The sequence below is a fragment of the Mus caroli genome, unplaced genomic scaffold, assembly GCF_978045245.1.
Source record: "Mus caroli unplaced genomic scaffold, Mus_caroli_1 scaffold_13, whole genome shotgun sequence".
In the NCBI taxonomy this organism is placed as follows: domain Eukaryota; kingdom Metazoa; phylum Chordata; class Mammalia; order Rodentia; family Muridae; genus Mus; species Mus caroli.
This window is the reverse complement of record NW_028227268.1, coordinates 85936310-85963250: the sequence shown is the minus strand read 5'-3', so window position 1 is coordinate 85963250 and position 26941 is coordinate 85936310.

Genomic DNA, 26941 nt, shown 5'->3' with positions numbered 1-26941 from the left:
CCTTAGGGGAGAAAGGAGACATGACTCTTTCCTCTAAGATAAAAGATAGAAATCCAGGGCACAGCCTGTGGGCACACAGCAATATAACCCACCAATGGGACTCAGTAGAAACCTAGCCATCTCCTTTGTGACGTTCCAAAATTTTCCTTGTGTTCTACAAGCACTTATAGAGCAACCACTGAGGGTCTAAGAGGTATGAGTTATACTGAAGACCAAAAAGATCTGCCTAAAAGGAGTGTTCAGTATCTAAAATCACATCACACTTTGCTTGTAATCTAATATCTTCAGCTGATATTTCCAAAACACAAGGAATCTGAAGAATTATTTCAAATTCCATGCTACTGATGGTTATGCATTGTGACCTACCCACCTTAACTACAGGACACTTCCAGCTTCCTTATGGCCATTAAATTATGAGTTTCCTGTTATTCAATTAGTTCTTACTGGCTCCTGGAGGCCAGAGTTCAGGGCTGAAATTAGGGTGAGATTTGTGAGATATTTACATATAGTCATCATAGCACATTCTTGAAGATGACACTCGTTAGAGTAAAATATCTGATTCTCACTGGGTTATCATTACAGATACCATGATGATAAAAACTCTGCCAGGGGCTGGCAAGATCCATGACAATCTGATGTCCTAAGCACTCATGGAAGGCCTCCTTGAGAGGAGAGTTAAAAGACTGATGCCTTTTTCTTTCTCTGAGGCTGCAGTGGGGTCATTGTTCTTCTTATTAATATTAACTTCAATGCTCTCAACATGATATTAAATGAGAATCCATGGGCTAAGTGAAGAAAAAAAATGGAATCCTTCCTGGCTACATTTACTTAATTTCCTTATGAGTGCTCGAAAATTTTCTTGCTAACTGAAAGAGATCTTTTCTAAAATAAAATAATTGAAGTGTGACTTCTGTTTTGCATGAGAATAAAGTAATAGTAATAACACTGGGCTTCACTGGGTCATAAAACTTCTCATACACATACACAGCATGCATTATGACTGTATATGTAGCCCCCACAGTTGAATATATGAAAGCTTTTGTTGCTAGTTTGGCCTGTTAGGAGGTGGCAGGAACTTTAAGAATTGGGGTACAGTAGGAGCTCTTTTGGTTACTGGGAATGTGCCCTCAAAAAAATATCACACCATAGGACTTATCTCTTTTCTCTACCTCTTGAGAGCCACTAGGGAATTTTTTTTTTTTTTTTTTTTTTTTTTTTTTTTTTGCTACATTCCTTGTGGGGCTGCAGTCCTGATGATTTTTGCCTTACCAAAGAACCAAAAGAGCCATGGATAGGAGACTGTCTGCTGCAGTATTTAAAACCTTGAACCAAAATGAACCTTTTTTCTATACAAGCTGATTCACTGAAGTGTGTGTAATAGTAATGGGAAGCTGACAGATAGAGATATGTATTCCAACTATCTTACTGCTTTTATGTATGAAGACATTAAAGCCAAAGTGGGAGAAATATTTTACCTAAAATCCTAAGGTTAATATTAGCAAACCTAGGATTTTAACAGGTGAGTGGTTATTGAAGAGTGCAAACCAATTTTCAAGATTTAATTGGCTAATATATGAAATGAGCACAAGGGGTAAGCCCAAAGCAGCATTAGTGACTAGTGCATCTAGCTCTTTCTTAGCCCACTCTTCCAGAAGCAGCAGGCTGGAGCCTTAGGGAGTGCAGGGGACATTTCTTATCTATTATTTCCTTAAAGATTTGTTTTTATTACTTTGATTATTTTTATGGGTGTTGAAATTTAATCTAGATGTATCTCTACACCACTTGCGTGCCTGATGGACACAGTGGCCAGAAGAAGCTGTTGGAACCTCAGGAGCTGGAGCTATAGTTGGTTATGAACTGCAAGATATGGATGCTTGTAAGCAAAGCCAGTTCCTCTACAAAGCCAGAACACGCTGTTTTAACCACTGGGTTTTGTTTTGGTTGTTTGTTTGTTTTTTTCTCCAGCTTTTAGTTGTCACTTCAGACAAACATTTGGGATTCACCTGACAAAACTGTCAAGTGACACTAAGTGCTGGGATACCATTCTAAGAAATATGTCCTTAAACAACTTTATCTTTGTGTGGACATATTTTACATACCTACTTACATACTTACATACCTATCATATCTATCTATCACTGAGCAAGACATTGTTATGAGATGTATGAGTGTTAATCACAATTAAAGAACTACCACTATATTACAAATACATAACCTCAGTTATTCTTATAGACTGAGTGTTTACATTCCCATGAAAGAAGTGATCACCAAGGCCTTCTGTGCTTGAATGCAACCAGAAAGCCAGAGTGAGGTAAACATGGCTTGATCCAGGTTTTGACACCCCCAAAATCAAAGTTCTCCACTCCATCTCCTCATATGGTCACCCCACACTTACTTATTCCTCATGGTGGCCCCTGATTAATATCACAGAAATAATTTGTGTCTCTAAACGCAATTTCTTTGGCTGCAACTATGCTAGATCTTTACAGAAAATTGGAGGAGAATGTGTGCTATATAGTCACACACACACACACACAAACACAAACATTAAATTTGTGCTTGTTCATTTTCCCAGTGTCACACTTCAAATATAATGCTAATTGGAGGTTAAAATTAGATGATGTATCTAGCTGATGCCTTGGAGTCTTCATACTCTTCAAAATGTTTTTACTTAAAATGTTGACAAACCATCAAACGAGGAAGTGTTTGCTGATTGGGATCTTTAAAATGGGACCTTTTAAAATTCAAAGTAAAAAACTGTTTGATATGCACAAAACAAGTTGGAGAGTACCATGTCAAACAAATGAGAGAAGATGCTGAAGTTAGCTCCTGTAATGATCCATCTTCTTTGTTAACTCAACTGTGGTTTTGACCTGTTAGGCAGTTGGTGTGGCACATCTTTGGGTTTGCTTATGAGGACATTTCCAGAGAGGTGTAACTGAGGTAGGGGACCCACCTTGTGGGAGAGGATGGAGCCAAACTGGAAAAAGGAAAAAGACAGCTGAAAGCCAACTCAGTATGAGCAGTCCTCCTTCCATATCTTGTCAGCATTGAGGAAACTCTCCACAAGTCCCTGTTGCTACAGTGTCTCATCACATGGAACCAACTACCATCAACAAATTCCAAGAAACTGTGAGCCAAAAACAAGTCCTTGTACCCTTGATTCTGATAGGGAGTTTGTCAAATGATGAAAGGTACATCATAGTAGCGGCTTCCTGAAACATTTAAAATCAGGGTGAAGAGGGTCTCACAGGTGATGAAGAGGTTAAGTTCTCTTGGAGGAAACTTCAGTTTTGATTTAGCATCCATATCTGGTTGCTCATAGTCACCTGTGATTCCAGCAACACAGGATCTGATGCTCTCTTTTGGATGCCACAGGCTTTTGTGGAATCTCTCTCTCTCTCTCTCTCTCTCTCTCTCTCTCTCTCTCTCTCTCTCTCTGTCTCTGTCTCTCTCTCTCTGTCTCTCTCTCTCTGTCTCTCTCTCTCTCTCACACACACACACACACACACACACACACACACACACACACACAGATTTTAGTATTGTTTTCAAAAAGAGATAGTAATGAGGTTAAAGGGGTACAACTAAATGGTCTCTCAGCTAAGGAATATTTAGTCATTAACTTGATCATCTATGCTGTACTTCTTCCAAACCTAGGGATGGGAATTTGCCCCAGAGATGAGGATGCAGTCACTGGTCCTCTGAGCTTAGTGCCTTCATGATTAGCATTTGTTCACATCATATGAAAAACTCTGCATTCTTTCTTTGTGTCATTGTTAGTTGATACAAATTAGTCTGTCTTTGGTGGCCTGTGTTCATGGTTGCAAGGGCAGGGGTCTTTACACATGAAAGTGGACATACTATCAGATTTTTTTTTCCTCAAAAAGAAGTTCACAAATAAATGGCACAGGCAACTCTTGGAAGCATTTATTCACCTGAAGTGTGCCTCATTCACTCCAGAGAGCTCTGGGACAGAGACACAATAGAAAATGTATTTTCATTTAAAATGCTAAGTCTTTGATCTGCGTTCTAAATCACATTAATTCAAATGCTGCCAATTTGAAATTCATTGACTTATAGAATTTTAGAGATGAGCAAATTAGGAAGATAAGTAGAACTACACTGGGAATATTTATTCTCTTTGGGGAAATACATTCGCGGCACTTAAAATAAGCAGAAATCTTGGAGCTGTTTACAAACAGTATATCTAACTGAAATATTTCTACAATATTTAAAATAAATAATTTAATTCAACACTTCTCCTCAATCCACTTGAGTCTTGCATGTACTGAATGATAATAAATATGCATTTTGACATTGAAAACTAGAGCTTATATATTGTCTCCATACATTTGCTTTAAGTGATGAATTAGAGGTGTATTTAAGCATTTTGAATAAGCAGCTTAATTAAAGTCAGGACACATGCAACCATAACAGCCTTATGAGCCATCATGGCAATTGATACCACACATTATTCTGGGGTGATCCCAGAACTCATTTTTTTTCCAATTCTTCTGGGAATATTTTTCCTCACTTTTCTGCAAATATGTGTAGGTTCTTTTGTTAGATTTTCATCATGGGGATGGTATCTGATAAAGTATGCTTACAAGAAGAAAAAATTTAGCTGAGTCGATTATCAATTGATTGATTTAGGGTTATAGAGACCGAATCTAATTTTGTAGTTCAGGTTGGACCTGGAACTTCCAGTGTAGCCTAGGATAGCTCTGAACTCATAACTATCCTCCTGTCTCATCCTTCTCAGTGTTTGATTACAGATATGAGCTTCCATACTTGGCTGATAAAATTTTCCTTGTGGTATCAGATATCTAGTCCATGGTCACTGTCCTTTCCTATACTGAGCTAGTGACAATGTGGGACACTCTGGTGGAAGACTTTTGATGGAGGAGTCTACTTTGCTCTTGACAGAAGAAAAAAGTAGAAACAGACAAGATACCAGTATGCCTTTAGATGTCAAATCCCCAATGACCTAAAAAGTATACTTTAACTAAATGTATATGTCATATGACATTTGAAAACCATGATGCTAGAAGCTAAGTAATGTGCTTTCCTGTGGGAGTTACAGACAATAATATTACATTCAAAATACTTTCTCCAACAGTAATTTGGAGGATATTCTTCCTAATTAATCATGGCAGAATACAAAATCATGTAGAATCTTCAGTTATCTGTTCACATTCATTTCTGGTCTTTTTGTCTTTCTCCCTAAATCAGTTGCCAGCAGCGACTGAATATTCATGATGTCTGACTCCAGACCTATGACAAGGAGAGATTATCAATGACATCATTTACTCAAGATTTGGGGGACATTGGTAGTTGCTGTTTTTCTTCTATGGTTTTGTGGATGGCTTTCTTCTAAGAGTTTGAAGCTAGATGATTTTAGAGCATTCAATTGCCTAAGAGCTGGAGCTCCAGCTGGAGTCCAGCACCTTAGAATACATATTGCTCTTGTAGAGGGTCTGCATTTGTTTTTCAGCCCCTTTGTGGACTGGCTCATAATTCCAGGAAATCAGATGTCCTCTTCTCGACTCTGTAGGTACCTGCGATCATCTGCACATATCTACCAATACACATACATATAATTAAAAGTAAAATAAATATTATATAAAAAACAAGTCATTGCCTAGACTCTCTACAATATAAACCCAAGCTCACCATCTTCATCTCCACTCCCTGTTTGCATATGTGTCCCTACAGCCACAGATCGAAGCTTGCATTTTTCATTCATTAAAAACATTCATCCATGTCCACAATTTTCCATGAGTGAATTAGGCACTAATGACTAGAGGAAGAATATGACAGACACAGTCACTTACACTCAAGAATGTCATCCTTGGATGGAGAGCAACTGACAATTAAAATGAAATATTGAAATTCAATGAAATTGATACAATGTTTGAAGTAAAATGGAGACAAATAAAAGGGACTCCACTTCTAAGAGTCAGGGGAGGCTTACCTGTGAGGACACTGTCAAAAGTCAAATGGAAGATGAGCACATTGAAATAAATTTCTTAGCTATATAAGTGTGTCCTCTATGGAGAGTAATGAGAGAGAAGAGGGTGCCCAGGGCACGGAGCACAAATAGTCCTACAAGATGCCAGAGAAGAGGAAGTGACATACAGATATGAGAGAACTTGCTCTCAACATAGTCATAGATAGTCCTTGGATGATGAGTAGGGCAGGAAAGGAGATTCTGAAAGATGTTCAGTGAGAAGAGCAGAGCATGGGCCAATGCACCTCTGTTACTGTTTTCCTAATCACTAAGCCCACTGCAATTATTTTATCTATTCTCTTTCCTGTCTTCCCTCCCTTTAGTGCCCTTCAGTGCATTACGTATTTTACGTAAAATATTATCTAATTTTATTAATCAGCAATCTAAACTCACCTATTTCATGTTTATCTTGCACTTCACTAAACTGTCACAGGAGTTTCTATCACTCCTACCCTTTAGATTTGTCCCTGCTACCGTGACCATAGAAATACAAATAACAATGGATGTCTCCTATTTCCAAACAACCTAGCAGATTTGAAGGTTGCAATGTACTGTCATTGAAGGTAAAACAACAACAACAAAAAAACCACTTAAACAGCTATAAATATTCTACTAAAAAGTGCGTTAAGATACAAAAAGGGGCTAGCATATTTTAGGGCAGCTTTGTGTCTTATTCACAAACACAATTTCAAGAAATGTTGACAGATTATTCAAATTTATCTAAAGAAAACAGCATGGAAAGTGTATAGCGATAGATAGCATATTCATTAAGCCTACATAAACTGGAAAGAAGTTCAAAATTGTTCAAAGAGAAAGGAGAGTAAAAATGATGGTTGATCCACAAAAAGGAGTAATATGCAGCTATTAAAAATAATTATAATTTAAGATACCTTTCTTCCTTTGGGAATTAAGAGTTTATACCTCAGGAGAATATGATGGCAAACCTTTAATTATAAAAATATCTTATAATTAAAGGGCATAGATGACATAATAACTATATAATGAACAAAACCAGGTTGCCAATACATGGTTATGTAAAATGTTGCAGATACCCTCTCTGAGAGGGAAGTTACAAATAAAAAGTATCACAAAGATAAAGACAGGGCATTTTCTGGTGCTTTGTTTTAATCTTTATCATTTGTAATTTTGTACGATTTATTTTATATTATGAGCATAATTTAGAGCAAAGAAAAATTAAAGTAGGCTAATTTTTTTTGTAAAAGTGAGACTGTTGTTCTCAATGGAAAGAATAGCAGGATATGCTTTTGGCATGTATCTCATTAGATAACTTAGTTCAATTTCTCTCCAATATATAGATATTATGTACCTTATTACATAATATTATCTATCTTTCTTGGGGCATCTGACAATAAGAGACAGACTGAGGTTGGCCTATGGCAGGAAATTGCTTCCATCTTTTTTCTGATCTAATGTGATCTTGGACATGAGCAATTAAATAATACCACTGACATAGATTGTCTATTCAACTAAACATCTACAAGGTGCCAGAGTCCTAAGATGTGGAAACATTAGAGGCATAACTATAGATAGAGGTCTATAGACAATGTGTAGAGAGATTAAGATACCTTTCTTCCTTTGGGAAATAAGAGTTTATACCTCATGAGAATATGATGGCAAAACTTTAATAATAATTTCTTGGGAATGGAGAAGTGTATCAGAATTTAGGGGTACTTGAATCTCTTCCAGGGGACCTAAGTTTGGTTTTCAGAACCCATGTCACACTGGGAAACTCACAGGCACTTGTAACTCTCAAGGGGTCTAATATCTTCTTCTACACTTTATAAGTACCTTTATATTCCCCGCCCCTCTCGCTCTTGCTCTCTCACTCTCTCACTCTCTTGCTCTCTTGCTCTCTCACTCTCTCCTTCTCCCTTAACTCTCTTATCACTTTCTTACTATTTCACACACATAATTAAAAATAAATCTTAAAAATGATTTCTGATATAAACAAGAGATCAACGTGAATCCCAAGCTCATATACCTAAAAAAGAACCAAATGATTATAGCTTATGATCTTATCTTCTGTGTCCTACATAGCTCTTTAAATCTGGCTGTTTTGGCCTATGCACTTAATGTTCTTCTCTGAGATAATATCTCCCATCTACCAGAAAACCCATGATATTCACTATTTTCAAAATCAGGTTTTCAATATCCTCAATGAGATAATCTCCCTTCGTGGTCCTTCTGTGTTTAGTCAAGTTCCCCAAAGCTGTTCTCATCTCCATTGCCTATTCAATCTTGTTAGCTCATGTAATACCTGAGCAAGCCTTCATTATTATTTACCAAAACACTCCACTTCTTGAACCCTGGATTCTGTGACAATTTCACTTATGTAGAAAACATGCTTTCTTTTCTGATATAGGATGCTTCCCTCAGCATTCTCTGCTGATCCTCATAAGTAATTCCCCTGAGCTGAATGGAATATACCAAGTCTCAACCAAAAGTGATTTGTAACTTAAATTTCTAAACCTCAAACTCACACCTATACCTAAAAACACTATGAGGCTAAAGATAAAGACCTCAAACATATGGCTAAGGGAAAATAAGGATGTTAGTTTGGTTCTACTGCAGTATTCTTTTTTCTTACCTGTTGCTATAATAAAATATTTTGACCAAAGCAACTTAAGGGAGAAAGAATTCATTTAGCTTACAGTTACAGGTTACCCAGTCCATCATGGCAAGAGTTTTAAGGAATTAGTTCCATTGTATCCACAATCATGACAAACCCACAGAAAGCCTAAACTTGTATGCTTGTGTTTAACTTCGTTTCTCCACTCTTACGCAACCCAGGATCTCATTTCTAGGAAATAGTGCCACCCAGAGTAGGGAGGTTTTCCAACACTGAGAAAATCCCAGGGCTCATCTTCCAGGTGTTTCAAATTTCTGTAAGTTGACAATTACAGACTAACCATCAGGTTCCTAATTTCATATGATGACATTTTGACAAGAAGAGGAGTATTATATGAATATAGTTGCAATTATGAATAAAAAGGAAAGTCTATGAAGATCCAGATTGAAGGTGCTTATTTGTAAGCCAGAGAAATGTCTTATAGGGCATCAAACGATATAAAACATCTGAAATGAAAGGAAACAAATTTCTATCATGTTTTAGATACTTTGTTACCATACATTCAGCAAAGTAATACATCTGAGGCTGTCAATCCTCATGTACATTAAAAGTTACACTATAAGCTGGCCTGTGGTGGCACATGCCTTTAATCCCAGCACTTGGGAGGCAGAGGCAGGCAGAGTTCAATGCCAGCCTGGTCTACAGAGTGTGTTCCAGGACAGCCACGGCTACACAGAGAAACTCTGTCTTGAAACCCCCCCCAAAAAAAAGTTACACTATAAGTTAAAATATCTGTATTATCTGTATTCATATAAGTTCATTATATTAAAATTCCTAATAAGTAATTTGTGGTTATTTTTATTCTATAGATTAGGAGAAATGTTACTCTTTTGTGTTCCATGTAAGATAAAAAGAAGACAAATTTTGGTTTAGAACTGAGTTATTTTTTCTCCTAGTGAAAAGAATAAGAAATTAGTCTTTCTGGCCATTGAAATTTATGAAATATTTAGGAACTCTGAACAATGAAACACAAGGCCAAAGATGCTATATTTGATCTTGGAGACAAATCTAAGTGTGAATCTAAACAAATGTATTCACTGACCAAAACCAAAGGAGCTAAAAGCTCTTATTGGGACACCATAGCAGTCATGGTCTGTATTGATCCAGAGTTTGAGCTTGGGCAGAAGATAAGCTATGGACTTCTCAGTTTGGTCTGGAGACACTGAGTAGACATGAGCTCTAAAGGCTGGGCATGTCTGGATGACTCTATGCTCTTACAAGTGAGGGAAGGTGGTAGAAACAGCAATAAACGTAGCCTCTAATCCACCTTGTTTCCAAGTTGATATCTCAAAAGAATTTAAATATCATTTTGACTACTTTGATTGTCAAAGATTTCTTCAGTTCACAGCAAAGAGTAACCATCAAAGACAACTTTGATAAATTAGAATTCAATAACACAGAGTTTCCTTTTATCAAGATGTCATAACTAAATTGAAAAGGCAAATCACAGATTAATGAAAGACACTCTCAATTATATCTATAAGGGAGTAAATCCATAAGCAAAAAAAAATTGATTAATCAAATGACCAATGGACAAAAAAAATTAATGGGAGAGGGAAACATAGAACTTGGGAAATCCAAAATATTAGTAGAAATTATGAACTACTGAAAAAATGGGTAGAGAGCTCAGCCTATAAACTGCTTGCACTATATATAGGCTTGGATTTAATTTCCAGAGTTACGTTTTGTTTTTGTTTTTGTTTGTTTTTTTTTGCTTTTATCCAGATCTGAGGGCATGCACTTGTCAATCCCATTGATGATAAGACAAAACAGGCACATCCCTGGAGCTTGCAGGTCAGTATCCTGGCCTACTGTGTGCTCCAGTTCAGTGAGAAACAACTCTATCTCAAAAAGATGAAACAAAACAAAACAAAATAAAACAACCGAACAGGACCAATGCCTGAAGAAAACTCCCCCAGGTTATCTTTTGTCCTCTATATGTATCTGTGATAGTTTGTATATGCTTGACCCAGGAAGTGGCACTATTTGGAGGTATGGCCTTGTGGAGTAGGTGTGGCCTTGTTGCAGTGGGTCTGTCATTGTGGGAGTGGGCTTTAATAACCTATTCATAGCTGCCTGGAAACTGGCAGCTTTCAGGTGAAGACATAGAACTTTCAGCTCCTCCTGTACCATGCTTTTCTGGATGCTGCCATGTTCCCACCTTGATGATAATGAACTGAACCTATAAGCTAACCCCAATCAAATGCTGTTCTTATAAGAGTTGCTTTGGTCATGGTGTCTGTTCACAGCAGTAAAACCCTAATTAAGACAGCATTGCAAGCAGATGGATTGGTACATACTTGCAAGGACATGATATTCAACATATCAACTAGAGGAATGTTATTACTCTCTTCTATTTGATTTTTCTGTGATTCATCTTTTTTCTTATAAATAGAGTGAAAAGCAACCTAAATGCAAGGAAAGTATTTTATCCAGAGTGTTAGCATCAGGTGCATCTGAGGACAGCCAGACGTTCTTTATAGTCAGCTCCCTGATCCAGTGACAAGGCATGTCATCTCTAGGCAACAGCTCTGCTCTTGCATCCATTGATGTGGCATCTGCTGCGCATCCCTTTGTGTATGCATCACATGCATCACAGCCTGGATAAAAGACTTCCCCCAACCCATAGCCACCGCCTCCTCCTCCTCCTCTTCCTCCTCCTTCTCCTCTTCTTTTCCTTCTTCTTCTCTTCCTCCTCTCCTCCTCTTCCTCTATTTGTCCTCCTCTCCTCTTTCTCCCTTTCTCTCTCTCCCTTTCCTTCTCTCTCTCCTTCCCTCTTCTCACCCCCTCAGAGGTTGTAGCACATTCTAACACAGAGCTTTTCCTAAGTCTGTGATTAAAACCCCAGTTTTCACTTTTCATCATCTGCCATTCAGGAATGATGTACTCTTAACCTATTTTCATGGGTAAGTTAAAGCTGGTCAGTAGAGGAGCACAGTTATTTGTAAAGCAGTTATTTGTAATTTTATGAGAGCATATGAGTCCAGCAGGATGATATGTGTTATAGGGCCTATCTTCCACCTGTGTTATGTGACCATTCATTTTTTTTTCTATTAGTCTTAAACTCTCAAAGCCAGGATATTCATTTCCATTTTATAGTCTGGGCATCTTTGAACAGTGAGCCCAGACTATAAAATGATTATCCTATCAGTGGTATGGATGATGGGACATCCCAAGTCAGTGGGATGGCCAGCTTCTCAAGGAACATTTCAAAAATACTGTTGGTGACCAAAAATCAAAGAAAAACCTTTACAAATATAAATTATAGCAAAAATATTAAAAATATAAAGTAAAAGCAAAACTACATCACAAATATATTCCAAGGACATTATCAACTACAAGATCAGCAAACACTCTCAGGTCACAAGTGTGCTCCAAAGTAGGACAAAGAGAATCAATCACTCCCCTGTCCCCTGCCTCACTGTCACAATGCACAGAAGCATGTGTATCTTCAAGAAACCAGTACAAAATAATCAGAGGGAAGAAATGAAAGAACTGAGTTTCTAACTGGGTGGTTTTAGAAGTTTTGGTTTGTGTTTCTTATGCTGACTGGAAACTTCTTTGAAATTCTTTAATTTCCTCCTTCTTCCCCGCAAGAACTCTTATTTAAAAATATTCACCATATCTGTCAATTCCTTCATCACTTTTGAAAAGTCACCTCTCATTTTCCTGTAGTCCTCTGCCTTATGACCAGTTTTACCTAAAAGAATGGGATAGACAGCCATTGCCTCTGGCTGCCTCCCATGTCTTCTTTATCTTACCTCCTGCAGACTTCACACAGCACCTACACCGCTGGTCCCCTCTTTGGTGACAACTGCTGATAACAGTGTTGTTATGGTTATCACTCCAGGGGGATTTGCATTTTAATAGGTTCCTCTCCCACCTAGGAGCCTTGCACTGGATCACCAGTGATCTGTCAGCTAGTATTTTGTCTAACCAGTGTTTGAAAGGCAAGCAATAACTGCAAAACAAATAAAGAAAGCAGGAAACCAAAAGTAATGGAGGCTGCACTTTAAAAAAAAAGATAAAAAAGAGAAATTGTATATTTCAAATGTTTCCAAATTATTCTGAAAGGGAAACAGAACTGGAAACACTAAATTTCCAAACACTCTACTAATTTGAGAAAATAATATTCTTAAATGTAATAGTGAGTAGACTATAATATCAGGTTGAACTGTATAGAGGCTGTCTGACCTAGGTTATGAATATGGGTCTGTCACCATCCTATCGTGTGTAGAGAAATAGCTATTTACTCGTCCAAAAGGATGAACTTTGGTTTCCCTGCGTACAGAATTATTTCCGTGTTCAGATATTTATCCAAAGCAAGAAAATAATAACAGACACCAAAAACACCAGTTTGGGAACATTGGATGTGCTTTCCTCATGTCTACACTTGTCCTAGTATTCTGGGTTTTTGTTTGTTTGTTTGTTTTTGTCCACTTGACATAAAGTAGGGTCATTTCAGAAGGAGGATTTTCTATTGAGAAAATGCCTCCTTAGGACTAGTCTATTGGCGAGTCTGTGGGAGGTGAAACCCACCCTTTTCTCCCCAAGTTCACTTGCTTATGGAGTTTATCACAGCAATAGAAAGCAAATTATGGCACCTATCATATAGACTCTGAGGGTATAGCCTAATATTAGCCAGAGGAGCTTTAAGGGGGGAATGGCTCATTTCAGCTAACATCCTATCACTGAGCCACTGGGTCCTTACAGATTTACTGAATATCTGTCATTCCTCAGTCACTGTAATGTAAACTGAAAGCATCAGACATGGTGACATTGATGATATGACAGTAGTCATGACAATGGTGATTCCATGATAGTAAATACTGAGGAACAGTATGATTTTATCCCATAATACTTTCAGTTCATCTATCCAATAACCTTTTACAACAGGCTCTACTGTTATCTCATACCACAAACAAGGAAACAGAGAAGTAAACCAATCAGAGAAGTGAAACATGTCAAAATCTTCCAAGTGTAAAATAAGGAGCCTCCTGCCCCCAGAATTTCACCACATGGTACCACTGAGTCCAAGGCCAATACACACAGTGGGATAATCTGGGTCCCTGGCTTTGTATGGTTTCCTTTCCAGGATCTTGTGAGAAGACTACAAAGTTTCAAACTTGTCCTGTTTTAAAATTCTGTTTGTACTCTGAATTTCTCCTATGTTTGTTTAAAGTTTTAATCTGAATCATTTACAAAATCCCTCGTTTTCCTATATTCTAATTAATTTCTCCTCAGAGCAGTCACTGCTGCATCGCTCCTCACTCAGCCTGAGTGTAGAAACCCCAGCAAGCAAATACAAACAAACAAACAGGAAGCGCCCCCACTAATCCTCCCTGACAGCTCCTGTGTTTTACCTAATGAGCCCTAATGTGTTAGGATAAACATCCATTCCAAACTATTTGGTCAGAATTTAGAGAATCAATGTTTTTAAGCTTTTGGATGATTTTCTGTACTTCAGGTCTAAATAAGCTCCAAACAGAAACCGCAGGACTTTGTCATTTTGCTTTATTAAAAAAAAAAATTACCAGAAGGACAGATTATTCTGGAAAGTTCGGTGAAGAGGACGTCTGTAAGATTCACCAGACCACCTCTTTCTCTAGAGATAGCAGGTCAGGTGCCTGTTCTGCTTCTGGTTAACTCATCCCAGAAACCTAAGAAAATCTGACAAGCACATTGTTCATTTAATCCACGTTCAAGTTTCTTTAATGAAAAATTAAAAATGCAGGCTGAGCAAGCCACAAAGAGCAAGCAAGTCAGCAGTACCCCTTCCTCGTCTCCTCTTCAGTTTCTGGCTCCTGGTTCTTGCCTTGAGTTCCTGTGTTCACTCCCCTTCATGACAGACTTAAAAATGTGAGGTTCAGTAAACGCATTCCATGAGAATGCAAACCAAAAAAAAAAAAAAAAAAAAAACCATTCTATCTTCTCTTTCTAGGGCTTACTGCCTATTGGCAGACTCTGACTTCCCACATTATACCTTTTGTCTGGGAGCTAGCTACAAACTACAGCTCTCCATTGCTTGTTGTCTTTCCTCTATCATTTGAAGCCCACTAGGCCATAAGATATTATTTTGTGAGAACTCTCTCTTCAACAGTTGTTTGCTTCTTACTGAGGGAATCATGTCAGCACTCTCCTTGGAAAAATACAGTCTGCTGTTTTCCACCTATCAATCGTTATAAAGATAATCATAAAAGAAACAAGAGCAAGAGACATCTGTCATGCCCTTCCTAACAATTCCTCCTCAGTCACCACAATTGGGGCGTCACATATGGTAAAGTAGCCGCAACTCAGGAAATCTCTAAGAAGTTTCCATTTATGAATAGGTTTCCAAGGAAAAGTACAGTAGCCCTTGGGCCAGTTATTTTCCCATACTTGACCTGATTCAGAAATGCCTCTTAAGTCTCTATCTCCTCCATCCTTATACATTTATAAGGATGTTAAATGTCTCTCTCTGTTTATATATATTTTATATTTCACTAAGTACATTCTCCGTGTAGTTCAGGTCCATTCTTTAGAATTTTATCACTATCCTCACTGTCCTGTCCAGTGTAAAGAAAGCTTAGATAAATTCTTGAGTTTCCTTCATATTCAATTTGACTTATGTATTCATCTGAAACAATTTAGTAAGTATTCAGTCTTAGTCCCCCATGATAGGTCTACACATGTTAACATGTGTTTGAGTTCTTGCTGTGCTAAAGATGGGCAAATTATTAAAATAATATGAGGTGTTCTGTTGTCTATAAAATCCACACTAAAAACAAAATAAGATCTGCATGTAGTGGGAGGCTATTCAGTGGCATAAAGTAGAGCAAGGGGGGAGGGAGGAGAGATGGTAGGCGAGATGAATATGAATACAGTACAAGGTATGCATGTACAAAAATGTAATGAAGCCATTATTTTAGATGCTAAATATCAATTAGGGCATTAAAAACAAATGAGTAGTTTCAAGTAGCCATACATATTACTATGAAGAAAGTCCAAGAAGCTAGGATGGGACTGACTGAACACTAGATGTCTTTGAACTAGCTAGCCTTAAAGGGCTTCTTGGGAACATGGAAACTGGGAAGTACAGTCTTACCCTTTCCATCCTCCTAATGAGTTTTGTTTAGATGTGACTCATAAGCTCCTACCAAGGAGTTAGAAATTAGGAATGAAAAAACAGTTCCTTCCACCGCAATCTTCCATCAACTGGCCATTCTTTATATACAGCAATTACAAATCTTTATAAAGTCTACTTATTTAAGATTTTTATGTTTGTATTCTTACGTGGCATTTCTTCTTAATTCGCTGTAAATATATTCATTCCTTAAACCAGAGATTTCCCAATTTCTAGTCTTTCTTCCTGCCCTTGACTGGACACAGGATTGAAACAGCCAAGTGAATGATAGTTTGTAACTGTACTCACATCCTTAAGTTGTTTTCTGTGCCAGTAACCTCAGCTCTGCTCCGCCTGGGCATCCCCTGGTCCAGCCACACTTGTTCATCTTAAATACTCTGTGTTGGTTTCTCTGAACTTCTGATCTTGCTTTCTAGGCTTCCACCATTCAACCTCATGAGAACCTCAACTTTTTCTTTCATTCAGATCTATATTTATTCATTCACCAGCCTATTCCAGTCTGCTTCACTCAAATGCCTACTGTATGGGTCAGATCTTAGTTCATTTCCCCACCTTCCCTTATAGTTACAGTGAATGGTGGGAAAGGCTGGACACCAATGTATCCCTTTTAATTTTTGTTAAATCAACACAATGTTTCAAGAGAAAGAAATAAAGACTGGAACTGCTACACAAAGGAAGCTTACTAAAAGGTACAACTACGGCTCTTAGTCCATTCTGCCTACACTCTTCCTGTAGACCTTGACCTATTATAAAATATCAATGTCTTAAAATATTAGGTGTTGATTATCACTGGGGTATGGGCTTCTCTGCTATTTTCTTCCTCTGTTTATCTTATTATTGAATTTGACAGCACTATTCCCAGAACTATTTATGGCTTCTGCATAGAATGTCATCAAGACTCACAAATGCTTTTCCTCACATCTTTTCCTCATTGCTAATTGACTACCCGCTCCACTTACCAGAGTTGTGTTTTTGTTTTTTTATTAACCACAGAAATCCCCAAATGTCTTCAATAAGTCTCAAGAAATGATCTAATGTCCCATTTTACTAATGTACCAGGATGCTAAATTGAAAGCTTCCTGTTATCTTGTATTTTCTGTATAAGTCCTTGGCTAAGAACAACACAATACTTGCCAAACCTCTCCCATTCTTAAAAGAGATAGTAAACTATACAGCCCTTTCAGATGAGATTATTCAAAACCAGGTATACAACACAGGCCCACCCCTACCTCTTGAATATACAAGAATGAGGATTGATATGTACAAGAAAGACACATTGGAGAAAATATTCAAAGTCTGATGTGTCATATTGCAGCATTTCACTTTTACCAGGTGAAATTCTTTTCAAAGGCACAGCTTTGTAGATATTTATCTAGGATATGCAGGCCTTGGATCCAATCTACAAGACTGTAAGAAAACAAAGAGTCCAACAAAAGTACCTAAGAGATGGGTATATGGGTATACTCTGAGTTGAGAATGCAAGGGCTGGTAAATATTTATTGTGGGAAAATATCTGAAGTCAAAACCCATTACTTGGAGTGGCCAACTCTGCAATCTGGGAGAAGAGAAGCTGTTTTGGGTGGAAGTGCTCTCCATCAAATACTGAAAAACATGGACATCCCCCACAGTATTACATGGCTTATGACTCTCAAAGCACAGTGTAATCTTATGAATTTCTTAAGAACTGCATGGCAGCAGGAAGTGACCTAGAACAGCATGGACATAGAAGATCAGAGGATAGGAGTAGAACTGAGAATAGATAGCCATGCTGGAATTCTTTCCCATACCACAAACATTTCAATTTTCAAAAACCATTAAGAATCTGAAATTTCTCTCTCTCTCTGTTTTGGGTAAGGATAATGGTTGAAAGCTGTTTCAGCCATAGCAACTTGTATCAATCAGGCTATTGTCTCCATAGTCTACTCCTTAATTAATGATCTTCTGAATGGGGTAAAAATAGAAATAGAAACATTGAAAAGAGGAGAAGGCAACTTGAATTCTCATTCGTCTTCCACTGACAGCTTCTAAGTCTGAGGTAAGCCTAAGGTGAGGAAAGCAGAGAGGGTCCCTAATTTAAGTGCTTTTGAAGGTGCATATTGGCTACACTATTCAATTGGTAAATTAAGACCGGGCTCAGAAATTAAGGCATTAAAAAGGAAAGCACCCAAAACTTGGGTACCTTGCAGAAGTTCCTGCCAGATTAAGGCACCGTAGCTCTAAGCATCAAGTCAAAGGAATTAAAGAACAAGGTTAGCAACTGGCATCACTCTGTAAGTATCTGTCAGCAAAATGGTTGAATAAAGAACTACCAGTGGACTTGACCTAAACTCCTGTCTCATTCATCTTAAGATTTTTTATCTGTTCATTTGTTCTTTCTTTATTATTTTCTCATTCATAATAAAATTCCCTTCTCTACCAAATTAATTACCTTTCATCAGTGTTTTCTTGTTGGTCCTGATGCATCTCATGATTGATGTCTTCCTTTTGAACTTGGTACTCATGTTCTGTGACACTGCATTTCTTTTGCTAATAATTGTGATCATTTCTTACTCTCTTTTGCTGTTTTTCTTTGTATTTTGTATTCCTTTTGTTTTCTTTTTCTGCTCCTAGCTTCTTTATGGATTCCTTTCTCTGTGTGTGGTTTTGTACATTACTAATATCCTTCTAACTTCCATAGCTAAATCTCCAGCCTAAATCTAAGATCAAAGAGTAACAAAGATATATAAGACATCTGGTTACTGTGGTTTTTATAACTTTTTAAAGACTCCATTTAATTTACTTTATGTATTCTATAAAATCAATTCAGAAGAGGGTACCACAGATCCCCTGGTACTAGAGTAAAATCATGTGGTACCGTTTTATGTGGGTACTGGGAACCAAACCCTGGTTCTCTGGAAGAGCAACAAATATTCTTAACTACTGGGCCATATCTCTACCATTGTCATATTCTTTTTTATATTTCCACAGTATGCTTTTCCAATTTTGTATTTTTTTAAATAAAATCCTATCCATCTTTTATGACTTGTTTAAATGTCATCTAGTTTGTGACAAGGCAACTTGTGTACAGAAAAGCATAAGATGATACCTTAAAACACACTTTGTTCAAATGGAGGTTGAGAGAGAGAGAGAGAGAGAGAGAGAGAGAGAGAGAGAGAGAGAGAGAGAAGAAAGAAAGAAAGAAAGAAAGAAAGAAAGAAAGAAAGAAAGAAAGAAAGAAAGAAAGCAAGAAAGCAAGAAAGCAAGCAGGTTCAGTTTGTGTGGGATTTTTGCATGTACATATGCCTGTATATAATGTCACCTGTTTTCTTGAACATGTTTAATTTTTTCAAATGGCTTGAAATCCCTTCTAGAGTAGGGTTTTTACCCACTGTAGGTACAAAGAAGGTTGAAGTTAAAAATAAATGATCTTTTGGTCTAGATACCTTGTGTGTAGGACAATTCTTACCAAAGGAATAATATAATGACTATACACCATGCCTAAAATATACAAAAACGCATAGCCATCACTTACACCCACCTACTTATGTCCATATTTGGTCTCAGGCGGTACCATATCCCTTAATGGATTTAAATTGGTATCACAAAGTGGAAATGTTGATGGGCATTGGCTTTAACAAGTGACTTGCTCTAAGAACTCTCTTTTGTATTGCAAAAATGAGCATCATGGTCAGCTGCATTTCCCCTCCAGAGTTCTGATGGCTGATTCTTGATTGCTTCCATGACAACCATGTCATTTCACTGCCAGAATTTCTTACAAACAGTTAAGATGAATGGAAATATATGCATACTTTCCTGAAATTAATTGTTAAGAAATGAAAGAGAGAAAACTGAAGTTTTTTCACTTGCTGAGCACCATTGCACACGAATAAAATGACTTTTCTAACTAGGATCCACTCTGTGTGAATCAATATTTTATGGAGTTCTTATCCTAGCTTACAGGTTGACCAATAATCATTTTCTAGTTGCTTCAGAAATAGATTTCTTGCCTTCTCCAGTAGGATGTAAATTCTTGAACAGTGTTTTAGTTCCTTTGCTTTGACTGAGTTGTTGCTATGTACAAGAAACTGGTGTTCACTTTCACATAAGTGATCACTTTTGATCTTTACCAACATTTTTTTACAAATTAGGAAGCTGAGGTGCCAGGTTTATTAAGCATTACTTTCCATTCAGCTAGGACAGGAGATCAGTTATATCAGATCTCGTAATTGGTGACTCTCCCTTTCTTGATGCCTCATAAGGAATTTGATATGTCTTGTGACTGTTAGTGTTCTGAATTCATTACTAGTTCCTGTAGTTATGTCTGCTCTTTATAACTTTTTAGCTTTTCTATTGATGGCTGAGTTTATTTTCTCACCCCATTAGTTCAGAGATGGCCACCTATAAGTCGTGGCAGTAGAAAGCAGAGAAAGTGGTTGTCTGCTCAGAGTTTAGTCTGTAAGAGACATCAGAGGCTTTTACAGGTCCCCTTTCTACATCCCTACCTCAATAAAAATGGCATGCTTTGGCTACCACAGTGGATCAGTGAGGATCAGCCAGCACAAGTTACATTTGGAGCAGATCTTGAAGTAAACTCATACTTTGCTCCAGTTCAGTTGAAAGCAGATAAAATTAAACAAGAGCTGCTTAGTCAACACAAAGATGCAAGCAAAAGAAAATTGTGGTGTGTGCTGCTGACTTCCAGAGTGGTTTCCTATGCAGCATCTACTGTGGCAAGTGTCAAAGGATTTACTGTTGATAACTCTTAGTGCTCATTCCGAATTTCCCTCAACATATCGTATATCCTATACTCTTTTGGAGGCTTTGAAAGTCTCTCCTAAGCTCCAGCCATAATGCACACATTGTAAGAATGTGTGTCCAATCAGTGTTCTGTTTGTTGAAGTTCATTGGCAGGTAGGCTCAGTGCCTTTGCATCAAAACACAGGAATCAAAAATTCTGTTATTATAAAGTAATTGATATAATGTTTTATATTCCCAATGCTCATCTCTGAGGGATCCTGATGTATTCCCACTTAAAAGGTCTATTTTCCAAAAAGAGATCCAACTTGGTGCAACAGAATAAATTGTTTATGGTGGTATAATGCCACTTTTGTTGCTTACTAGAAATGCTAACATGAAGCCCAAACATGTAGTTTCTTAGTCCACGCTACCCATATGTAAAGTAAGAATGATAGTGTCATTTCTTGCAGGACTTTTTAGGAAGACTGGGGTAGTATATAGAAAAAAATGTCTTTATCTTTAACTTAAAAATAATCACTATTGATCTATTCTCTGAAATAAGTGTTTTCTTTATTCTAGTTCAGTATAATACAATATTGAGAGCAATATTAGCTGGCGATCCATTATAATATTTATATAGATTTTACAAATACAAAAATTAGTAGAATTGAATGGTTTTCAAATATGTCTGTAAGTTCTTCATACTCATTCCTTCAAGAAGTTGCATATGATTCCCTCCAGAGTGTAGGCTGGACAAGATGCTGTCCTTATGGAAAGTAGAACATTGCAGGCAAGCACAGGTGGTATTTGCATTTCAGATTAAAGTAGGCTGTAGAGTGGGCTTTCCTTCTCCTTACTCTCAAAGATCAGGTCTCACCTTCTAGTTCTTTTGCTTGTAATGAAAATCAATCACAAAAAGTACCTGTGATCAGTGGGTACCAAGTTCCCATTCTAAGTACTAGCAGGAGCTTTGATCTGAATCATTAGGCTTAGTGTATAGTGGACTTCTGCCTAACAGTTGCTAAGAAAGGGTTTCCAGATACTGCTTGGCTTGTTCGTGCTTCTTATAGTAAAAGTAGAAGAAAAATAGAGATTCAAACCTCAAGGATGGGTGTGAAAATTCTCAGAATTTTTAGATGATACACAGTACCATAAAGTAAACTGAATGTATAGGGTACTGTCATGAGATATAGTCTAAAGATAATGTCAATGGTGACTTCAAAACTGTATCATTAGAGTTCCAAAGAGCTTGGTGAGGCCTTGAGATTTTTAGTTAAGACAAAAGACTTGCTGTAGGTATTAGCAGAAATGTTATAGAGCTTTGGAATTAAAAAGCAGGGTGTTAGGAATGTTCAGGGCATTGGCCCTGAAGATCCTCAGGGGAATCCTGAAGTAGAGGATGGTTTATTTTAAGCAAATCAAGGATAGAGTTTTTGTTTAATAGAATACAGCCTAACAATTCTCAGAAGGCCACATTTTTCAATTTATTTATTTAATTTTCGCAATTATATATTCAGTGACATTGCCAACATGAAACCAAAAGCAAAGAAATAAACTAAAACAAAAGGAGGCCTTTGGACCTCAAAAATTTAACGGTAGAAAACAGGCTGGAAAAAATAAACCTACCTAGTTATAACTGTGTTCTTCATGACATGTTCTTTTAAAGAGCAGAAGAGGAAGAGCAGGGACAGAGGTCAAAGCCATAGAGAAATTTTCTCAGTATAGGACCTACTCAGTGTCCCATGTTGGCTAGCTGGAATCTACAGCGGCTATGGACTATTGAAACTCAAGTACCTATCAATCCATGATCAGTACAGAATTTTCCATGTTGAGTTCAGAATTTTCTAGCTGCTATATATCTGACCTCTGTGTGTGTGTGTGTGTGTGTGTGTGTGTGTGTGTGTGTGGTGTGTGTGTGTGCGTGTGTGTTTATGTGTACTGGGTATTGTGGACAGAAAACATTTTCAGAAGAACTCAACAAGCCACACGTAAAGAATTAGGTGTAAATAATGAGTCTTCCCTGTACTTGAACTTCACTGAGATGATGAAATTCTGGACCTTGTGATGAGACTCTAAGACATGGCTTTGGCTGACTTGGGAAGGGTATGTATTTTGATGTGATATGATGAGAATTATGGCTCTTAGGGACACTAGGTGGTTGCACAGATGTGTCTATAGCTTTCATGAAGCTCAGATCTTCAAGTGGAAGAGTTTACTTCCCCTTTTTGGGGTGTGGATTTATTCACCTCTTTTGATGTTAGCCATGTGCTTCTAAATAAAACAGGCAAGGTGAGCAGCATCACTTCTGAAATTACTATGTAAATATTCTAAGGCTTTTCTTTGGGTACGTTTTCTTGTTCTGTCACTCTCTCTCCATTGATAGCTCATTCTGCAGAGAGCCAGCTGTAGGGAGACACCACATGATGAGGATATTGACCTCAGCAAGCAGAAAAGGGTGGCTTTCCAGCAACCACATGAGTGAGCTTGGGAGCAGGTGCCTTGCCTCATTGGAGCCTCCAGATGTAGTTTCATGGTTGATATCGAAGTATAACATTAAGTATAAAAGTATATCTAAGTCTTAAGCTAGCATCACCTAGTTACAAAGATACATGTTCCTAACCACTAGAATTGAATGAAATAAAAAAATACTCATAGTAGCATGTCTCAGTTATTTTCATGTTGCTATGAATAGGCAACATGACCAAGGTAATTCTTACAAAAGAAAACCTTTAGGTTGGGGTTTGCTTTCAGTTTCAGAGTTAGTCTGTTATCATCATGGCAAAGACTATGGTGTCCAAGGAGTAACTTTATATCCTGATCAGTGGACAGCAGGCAGGGTGGAAATGCACAGGGATGGTGTCAGCTTTTGAAACTGCAAACCTACCCACAGCAGTATCCTTCTCCAACAAGGTAACACCTACTCCAACAAGGTCACACTTGCTAGTCTTTTCCAAACATATTAACTAATTTGGAAATAAGAATTCAAACCTATTAGTCTGTGGAAGGCCATTCTCATTCAGAACTCCACAGAGTATACTGCGAAACATTGTATATAAATAGCTATATATCAATCGATGCCAAATACAAAAAATACCCTAAAACTCCTCAGTATATGAGTCTATTATCCTAATTTTATAGGTTAAAATGATTGTAGAATCAAATATATTAAAGGATTTTATAAAATCATATGCCTTAAAAGTGACAGAATAAAGACTGGGATTTACTTCTACACAATTCTCTTGGCAAGGATGGTTGTAACAATAAAAATAAAAAATATATTATAACTGCAGTGTTTTATAAAAATAATGTTTGGGTTGACACAGGAAGTCCAATAATGACTTACAGTACTACCATCTGCTCCAGGAGTAACAGAGGTGTTGGGCAGAAGACTAATGTGCAAATATGCTTAAATCTATACACCACGGGGGCCAGGACATCTGGTAAAGAAGAGGTGAGCCACAGCCTCGCCATTCCAGCTCTCCCAATTATGTTAATTGTAACAGAACTTGGCTTCCTGGCAATGCAGAGCTAGTGAGGCATTTGACATGCTGTAGAATTTAAGTTCAAAAGTAAAATTGTTTAATGAATGCACACCCTACTCCTCATTCATTATGCAAAGTCGGGTTGTAGAGTTTTTCAATATGTACTCTAATTCCCTTTAAGAAACCTGATTCCACATTCTTCATATTAGTGCAAGGGGGACAAAAAGATACTTTTCTGGAAGAGGCTCTGGGGTCAGTTAGAAAGTCTCTGCTCTATTTTTTTTTTAAGGATGATATAATCACCTTTTTCTCAGCCATTGTGTTTTATTATTTTGGAGGTTGATGGCTATAAAACACAGCACCTCCCCTTCAACTTTCCATATAACTTGATTAGACAGGAATAATCTCTTATGCTTTCATGCACAAATTTAGGAGTGACCCAGAACAAACGAGTTTCCTTTATCACTATAGCAACCAGGACTATGGAAAAATGCCACTCACTAGGCTATGCAAGTCAGAATTCATTCCTTTGATGTTAATTAACAAATTGCTTTCAGAAAATCAATTGAGTTTCCCTTCTCCCTTCTAAATGTTTGTGAGATGTTTTTTAGTACTTTCTAAGGTAAGGTGCTGGGGAGACAGACACTGAACACTGAAACCGGAAGGGTTCTAACTTTCCAGGTAAAATACAGATGAGATGTGGGAGTATGCACTTTTAGGGATAGAGGTGCTAATCAAATGCATGTTTCCATTCTGTACAAGTTACCTTTTCTCTCAGAAATGTTGTCTGCCTACTTCCTGAGGAAAGGGATGAGTAAAAATGATAAGCAAAAGTCTATGATAAAGGAAGGTTGCAAGAACTCGTACTTATTGTCAAGTTTCCCAAGGGCAATTTGTTGAGATATATCTACAGATCTATATAACTGCCTATGTCTCTACCTATCTATGTAAAAGATGCCCACCTTTTGGTTACATTGGGTAATATACATAAGTTTGTAGTTTCCATGTTGGTGTTAATAAGTGTTTGAAGATGGCAATATTTATTCAGCAAAGGTGCAACATTTTGAATGGCCATGGAGGTTTTAGCAGATGTAAAGATGCGTTTAGAAGAATCAAAGACAGTTTATAAACTCTAAGCAAGTAAACTAATGCCAGTTGATGAACAGAGTCTCTAAGATGTTATATTTAAAGACAGCTCACAATCTTCAAGCAAATTTCAGAAAACTGGCCAAGGTATCAACAGACCTCACATGAAGGGTTTCTTTTCTCTTCATGTGTCTTCCTGAGGTTTGCTCCTGTTTTACTGTGTAGATGTGGCAGGTTTTAAGATGACATTGATGGAAAGACATGAAAGATCCAAGTTCATGTGAAGGCATTCCTATATCCCTGACTAGATAACAATTTTTCAAAGGTATATATTGATGTTACCCAAATTCTCCCCTATCAACCACAATGAATGGGAGAAAAGAATTCAATGAAATAATGTTTTAAATTGGTTTAATTAAGTTATTGATAAAAGGATTAAAACTGACATTTTCAAATATTGAGACAGAAAAACTCATTATTAAAACTTTTATCTATTTATAAGTAACAAAATAATTTTTAGATAAAATGATATAAGGTCAGGAAAAAAATGCATAACTTGGTCAGAATATCTTTTCAGCTCAAGATTAAACCTGAAAAGCTTTATCAAACAAAATTTATTAAAAGCAATCATTTTCACATTATTTCCAACCAGCAGAACCATTTCATTCAAAGACATCTAGCAAAAAAAAAGCTAATACACAAAACTAATGGAAATACAGCTGATCTAATGAAAGGCCCCTGAGTCTTCCGAAGCCCTGTCTGTCCATTCTTGCCCTTCTCTTGCCAGAGAGTTTAGCATCTTATGAGGATATTTAGGCTCTTGCAATACTGCATCAGGCTATGGTACATTGGACAAGGTAATTAGCCACTTTGCAACTCAGTTTCCTTGGCTATATAGTGAGAAAAGAAGATTAGACTATCTCTATATAAAGCAGATGACCTCTAAATGTCCCCAGTTCCCCTACATCTGAAGAATATAGATATAAGTGAACACAGGGCTTTTCCCAGTCTGCTGTAATATATGTATAACACATTTAATATAATATAAGCTTTAATCCTTTTGACACTCATTCTTGCTCTTTCTCTCAAATGGTGAGGAGTCCTAGGCAATTGCCACCTTTCATGGAATCCATGTTCCTAGACAACAGTTCTCCAGATTGAGAGTCTTTCCAAAGGCAGTGAAAACTTGGGAAGTTACCTTCCCAAGTCACATCATGAGATGCTGGAACTCTGATTTACTACAGCCTTCTGATACTGCAAACTGTAGGCCATGACTGATGCACCCTTTGTGTGGAACCCACAGAAACCTATAGTAACTAACAACTATGCCTGTCATTTGTACAGTTTGGGAGGTAACATTATTTGCAACATGGAGAACTACACATAATAAAGTGCTTATTTCACCCTTTCAGATTCTTTTCACAGGTGTTTCCCATCATATTTATAACAGAACTAGCTGTAGCCATTGAATCTGTCTCATTATTATAGACATTCCCAAATTCTTTTAGTGATAATTTACAGCATCTAGGAAAGGCAAAGTTGACAGTTGTTAATGGGACCTTAGCGTTCCATCTTCTGATGGACCTTTGATTTTATCTTTGAACAGGAATTCATTCACTGCTATCTAAAAGATTAAATACCAAGGTCATTTGAGAATCAAAATAAAACTAGTTAGACAATGTTTGCCAACACCACTTATAATCTGAAGGAGAAGCTATCTTCACTGTAGCACTTAAGCCAATAATTGGAGTGTACTTGCCCTGATAGATTTGGATTTTTGTGACTTATCAGTCAAAATAATTTCCGAGGCTGTATTTTATTTTGTGAAGAGAACATATTATATTTTAAGCCTGGTAATTTCTGATTTCCCA